This window comes from Suncus etruscus, chromosome 4 (genome assembly GCF_024139225.1).
Source record: "Suncus etruscus isolate mSunEtr1 chromosome 4, mSunEtr1.pri.cur, whole genome shotgun sequence".
Lineage (NCBI taxonomy): Eukaryota > Metazoa > Chordata > Mammalia > Eulipotyphla > Soricidae > Suncus > Suncus etruscus.
This window is the reverse complement of record NC_064851.1, coordinates 49423616-49430287: the sequence shown is the minus strand read 5'-3', so window position 1 is coordinate 49430287 and position 6672 is coordinate 49423616.

Genomic DNA, 6672 nt, shown 5'->3' with positions numbered 1-6672 from the left:
ATACCTTTTTGTTTGTTTGTTTGTTTGTTTGTTGGGCCACATCTTGTATTGGTGTTTAGACCAACTGGTGCCACCTGCAAGTGTGATCATTTCCCTCAGATTAAATACTCAGATTGGGATAAGATGCTCTTGCATTTCCAAACATCCACAGAGCTTGCTGCTTTTTAGGAACAAAGGGCAAATGTGTAGGAACTCCTGAAAATCCATTTCTCTTTCTGTGTGTGTGTGTGTGTGTGTGTGTGTGTGTGTGTATGTGTGTGTATGTGTGTGTGTGTGTGAATTATTTTCCAGATCTCCTTTTGCTTCCAGACCCTCTCTACAGACTCTCCAGTGGTCTGGTTTTAGAACCAGAGAATTTTATTCTATACCCCAAGAGTACCAGCTAAAAGAGATATAAAGTAAAGCACCCCAAGAGGCCGTAGCAGTGGCACAAGTGGTAAGGTATCTATCTGCCTTGCTCACACTAGCCTAGGATGGACCGCAGTTCGATTCCCCAGCATCCCATATGGTCCCCCAAGCCAGGAGCGATTTTTGAGCGCATAGCGAGGAGTAACCCCTGAGTGTCACCAGGTGTGCCCCCCCAAAAAAGCACCCCAAGACACATCCTACTCAGAACGACAAATCCCATGGATAGGAAAAGAATACTAAAAGCAGCAAGTTCAAACAGGGAAATTACAGAGGTTGGAACAGTGGTGCTAGAGTTAAGGGGTTTGAATTGAAAGCGCTAGCCTAGGATGGACTGCAGTTCGATCCCCCGGCGTCCCATATGATCCCCTCCCCAAGCCAGGAGTAATTTATGAGCGCATAGCCAGGAGTAACTCCTGAGCATCAACAGATCTGTCCCCAAAATAACAACAACAACAAAACAACAACAAAAAGGGAAATTACATTCAAAGGAGCATCTTTAAGATTTACAGCAGATCTATCACAAGAAACTCCCAAGGCCAAAGGCAGTGTTGAAATATAATGACAAAACTCAACAAATTAAATGTCCCACTTGAATACTTCACCCAGCCAGAATCATATACTTTTGAAGAAAGAATATATCGGTTCAAGATAAACAATAGTTCAGAAACTTTACAGACTCAAACCCAACCTTAAAAGACAAACTTAAAGGTCTACAAAACAGACCAACAGGCATAGCAAACCCCTACACAAAGATGATACTAAATCACATGACAATTATCTCTCTCAATGTCAATGGACTAAACACAACAGTTAAGAAACACCGGTTTAGAATGGCAAAACGGATCAAAAAGCTGAATCCAACATTGTGCTGTTTACAAGAAACATATGTGAATAGACTCAAATCAAAGATTGAAAGACAGGCCCGGAGAGATAGCACAGCAGCGTTTGCCTTGCAAGCAGCCGATCCAGGACCAAAGGTGGTTGGTCCGAATCCTGGTGTCCCATATGGTCCCCATGCCTGCCAGGAGCTATTTCTGAGCAGACAGCCAGGAATAACCCCTGAGCACCGTCGGGTGTGTCCCAAACACCAAAAAAAAAAAAAAAAGATTGAAAGACTATTAATAATGCAAGCAAACATTCCATTAAAAAATCTGGATTGGCCATATTAATATCAAATGACACAAACTTTAGACTTAAAACTTTATAAGGGACAAAGATGGACATTTCATAATAATCAAGGGATATGTGCAACAGGAAGAAATCTCACTCCAAAACATATATGCACCCAATGAGGGACCAGCACAACACTTAATACAATTGTTAACAAATCTGAAAGAAGATATCAATAGTATAACAATAATATTGGGAGACCTCAACACCACTCTATCTCCCCTTGATCAGTCAATCAGGATGAAATCTAACAATATACTTGCTCTGAAAGGAGAAATGGAATAAATTGACCCAGTGTGTGTGTATGAGACCATTCTGCATCTTTCTCTCTCTCTCTCTCTGACTTATTTCACTCAGCATAATAGATTCCATGTACATCCATGCATAGGAAAATTTCATGACTTCATCTCTCCTGACGGCTGCATAATATTCTATTGTGTATATGTACCATAGTTTCTTTAGCCATTCTTCTGTTGAGGGGCATCTTGCTTGTTTTCAGAGTCTTGCTATAGTAAATAGTGCTGCAATAAACTGTAACAGGGAATCAAACCAAGACTCTGCACCAGACTGGTGAGATGATAATTTCATTGCTTCTCAGGTTGGTTCAATGAGATGTCATTTGCTTGGGCTTTGTTCGAAAGACCCTGGCTTCTCCTCATGCAACTTGCATTGGTGGTGGCTTTTCTTGTTTGTTTGTTTGTTTGTTTTTGTCTGTATCATGAGAATCAAAAGATTCGGGCTGGGGGCCGGAGAGATAACACAGCAGAGGGTGTTTGCCTTACAAGCAGCTGACTCAGGACCAATGGTGGTTCAAATCCTCCTTCTATGATGGCAAGAAGATATAAAAACTATGTGGACTTCCTTTTAGAAAACCTTGATCTATCATAGTACATTATGGACTCTAAGAACAACAATAAAGGATACATGTGGGTGCCCCTGCCTGCAGGAACACCAATTAAGATGTGGTTATTCTTTCTTGGAGAGAGATCGTGCATGCACAACGATACAAAGACAGACACGGAGACAAACAAAAGTGGGAAAAGGATTCCAGATCCAAATCCATTTATTGAAACTCAAGGCCCAGCTTATATACTTTTTGCGTGCACAGTTCTGCTTGTGAATATGTTGATAGGGGATGGATACATTGAACAGGCCAGAACGTCCAGATAACAGGACCCATTGGTAAGTGGGACGGAATGTGCAGATAGTGAGATCCATCTCCATCAGGCCGGAGTGCACTGATAATGGAACCCATCTCGGGCAGGTCGGAATGTACAGATAATGGGGACCTCATAATTTAGACTCCATTTCCCATTTCTGTGCCTTCTTTGTTTCTGTACAAGCCTTAAATCTTAAATGTTTACATTTATTTCTCAAGGCTGCCTGCTTTCAGATTAGCTCTCTGCTTGTTGCCCTTCTGTGCCTCACAAGCCTTAAATCTTAAATGTTTATATTTATTTCTCTTTCTCTCTTTATTAAATGTTTACATTTATTTCTCAAGGATGCCTGCTTTTAGCAAAGTTCTGTGTCTTTCACAAGGCCCTGCATTTCAGCTAAGTTTTCTGCCTGTTATAAAGGCTCCTGGCAGATACATATTATTCTCTGTTTTGAACCATTATGGTGAAATGGACAAGAGTCATTGCACAGTCTATTGTAAAAATATGGCAAGAAGGGATTTTTAGCAGCACGGGCGGGCAGCTGGCAGACCTCCGTATGTGCCAGCGGCCTTTTGGCCTGGCCTAGGGTGGGGGGCCCGGACCTGGGTCACCCGAACCCCCTCTCCCCCTTTCCTCCGGATCTCCAGGTGGGTTTCTGGGAGGAGCTCATGGGGCACCCTGGGTTTTCCCCACTCCCAGCCGGGTCTGGGGGACCGGCCTAGGTTGGGCTTAAATCCCTGTCCTTCGGGCTTGGGAGGGGCTCTCTCCCTTCCTGGAGCTGGATTTTTAGCAGCTACGGCGCCTGGGGCAGCTGGCAGACCTCCGTATGTGCCAGCGGCCTTTTGGCCTGGCCTAGGGTGGGGGGCCCGGCCCTGGGTCACCCGAACCCCCTCTCCCCCTTTCCTCCGGATCTCCAGGTGGGTTTCTGGGAGGAGCTGATGGGGCACCCTGGGTTTTCTCCACTCCCAGGCCGGGTCTGGGGACCGGCCTAGGTTGGGCTTAAATCCCTGTCCTTCGGGCTTGGGAGGGTCTCTCTCCCTTCCTGGAGCTGGATTTTTAGCAGCACAGACGGGCAGCTGGCAGACCTCCGTATGTGCCAGTGGCCTTTTGGCCTGGCCTAGGGTGGGGGGCCCGGACCTGGGTCACCCGAACCCCCTCTCCCCCTTTCCTCCGGATCTCCAGGTGGGTTTCTGGGAGGAGCTCATGGGGCACCCTGGGTTTTCCCCACTCCCAGGCCGGGTCTGGGGACCGGCCTAGGTTGGGCTTAAATCCCTGTCCTTCGGGCTTGGGAGGGTCTCTCTCCCTTCCTGGAGCTGGATTTTTAGCAGCACGGGCGGGCAGCTGGCAGACCTCCGTATGTGCCAGCGGCCTTTTGGCCTGGCCTAGGTAGGGGGGGCCCAGGGACCTGGGTCACCCGAACCCCCTCTCCCCCTTTTCCTCCGGATCTCCAGGTGGGTTTCTGGGAGGAGCTCATGGGGTACCCTGGGTTTTCCCCACTCCCAGGCCGGGTCTGTGGGACGGACTAGGTTGGGCTTAAATCCCTGTCCTTCGGGCTTGGGAGGGGCTCTCTCTCCTTCCTGGAAGCTGGATTTTTAGCAGCACGGGCAGGCAGCTGGCAGACCTCCGTATGTGCCAGCGGCCTTTTGGCCTGGCCTAGGGTGGGGGGCCCGGACCTGGGTCACCCGAACCCCCTCTCCCCCTTTCCTCCGGATCTCCAGGTGGGTTTCTGGGAGGAGCTCATGGGGCACCCTGGGTTTTCCCCACTCCCAGGCCGGGTCTGGGGACCGGCCTAGGTTGGGCTTAAATCCCTGTCCTTCGGGCTTGGGAGGGGCTCTCTCCCTTCCTGGAGCTGGATTTTTAGCAGCACGGGCGGGCAGCTGGCAGACCTCCGTATGTGCCAGCGGCCTTTTGGCCTGGCCTAGGGTGGGGGGCCCGGACCTGGGTCACCCGAACCCCCTCTCCCCCTTTCCTCCGGATCTCCAGGTGGGTTTCTGGGAGGAGCTGATGGGGCACCCTGGGTTTTCCCCACTCCCAGGCCGGGTCTGGGGACTGGCCTAGGTTGGGCTTAAATCCCTGTCCTTCGGGCTTGGGAGGGTCTCTCTCCCTTCCTGGAGCTGGATTTTTAGCAGCACGGGCGGGCAGCTGGCAGACCTCCGTATGTGCCAGCGGCCTTTTGGCCTGGCCTGGGGTGGGGGGCCCGGACCTGGGTCACCCGAACCCCCTCTCCCCCTTTCCTCCGGATCTCCAGGTGGGTTTCTGGGAGGAGCTCATGGGGCACCCTGGGTTTTCCCCACTCCCAGGCCGGCTCTAGAGGTTGGATCAGGGGGTGTCGTTTGATCTGGGGGGTGGCAGATAATTTCTCAGCTATACTCAGGCTGTCACTGGCAATTTCATACCAGTCTACATTTTGAAACCGCGATCATATGCTCCTCCCAACCATCAGTACCCCAGATTTACCCTTCTTAACTTCAGTAACACACAGCTTCAATCTCTGACCAAAGACATACAGTAGATCTTACAAATCCCAGAACTATTTAGAAGGACACAAATCGAACACATATTGAACACATATATATTTTGAATATTTTATGGTTATTTTCTTTAACTGCTGTAACTCTCTATATATTCTTCTACCATGATGTTTCTATCCACTTTTCATCTTGTCTTTTCTTTGTAAGCTGTTCAGTAAGGATTGTGGTGGAACTGTCCCTCAGTTTGATGCCTATGATTGAACTATGTCATGGAAATTGCTGGTCTTGTTCCTATTGCCTCCAGATGCACCAATAACGCTTCGTGGCATTGATCCTTGTTTGCATAGACACATTAAAATGGGAAAACACTATACATACAGATTAGTTATTATCTAATAAATCTCATTACAATGTACCTTACACCCTGAATATTGATATAATGACCTGGCATAGGCCTCAGTTGAATGGGCATTCTCCATTCACGCTGGAACCAGGCAAGCTATCTACGAAACATCCAAGGTCTTTTATAGCAACAGTTGGAAGCATTCCTCTACCAGGAAAGACACTACCAAGGGTGTGACATCGACCTCCTAATAAGACACTTCTGTTTACACTGAGAAGACGTGACAACAACAATGACCTGCGAGAAGACATGACAACAACGATGACCTGCTCTACAGGACATGGTTCTCTCTATTGCCCCTTAAGTGTGAGGTGAAACGAGAGGATGCTCTGCACCATACTGACTGCAATATGGGATATGCAGACTCCAGGATCTTTAATACAGAAGAATGATACCAACAACAGAGACTATGTGAGGAATGGAGGTGTATTGCCACTACAGACTATGACTTGAATTGGACAAACTAGTTTGCCTGGAGCCTAGAGTCAGTCCTGTGCCAGGAAACTTCAGGGGTAGGGTCTCCATGTATTTAGACCATAATTTGTCTTTCCATGTCCCTTATGTTTTGGTGGGCCTATGCAAACAAATGCCACTTTAATATCGTTTTTTACTATGTTCTCTTGACTCCAATCCTTAAGAAAAACAACCCATTAAAACTTTTGAGGTTAACTTAAACTAGTAAGCATGTGCATGGAACTAGATAAATGTACTTTGCCCTCAATGTTTAAAGAGTTACATAAGTCTAATATCTTTAGATTATATGGTGTGCTGCTAAGAAACAATATGTACTACAACTGGGGATTTGAGGGACAAAGTAATTGTATTGTACATGGGTTCAGTTTTGTTTTTCTTAATGTTCTTTGGCTGAAAGTTCAAGGCTGGGATATCATCGATGGAACTACTGAGAATCCTGTTTATGGGTGATTGGGCTTCCACTGTAACTTTACCCTGTCCTCTTTCTTTGCATCTTTGTTGTCATAATTAAAATAATAAAAAAAAAAAAAAAAGAAAGTGAAAAAAAAAATATGGCAAGAAAACATTGGTTTAAATTTGATGCACAAGC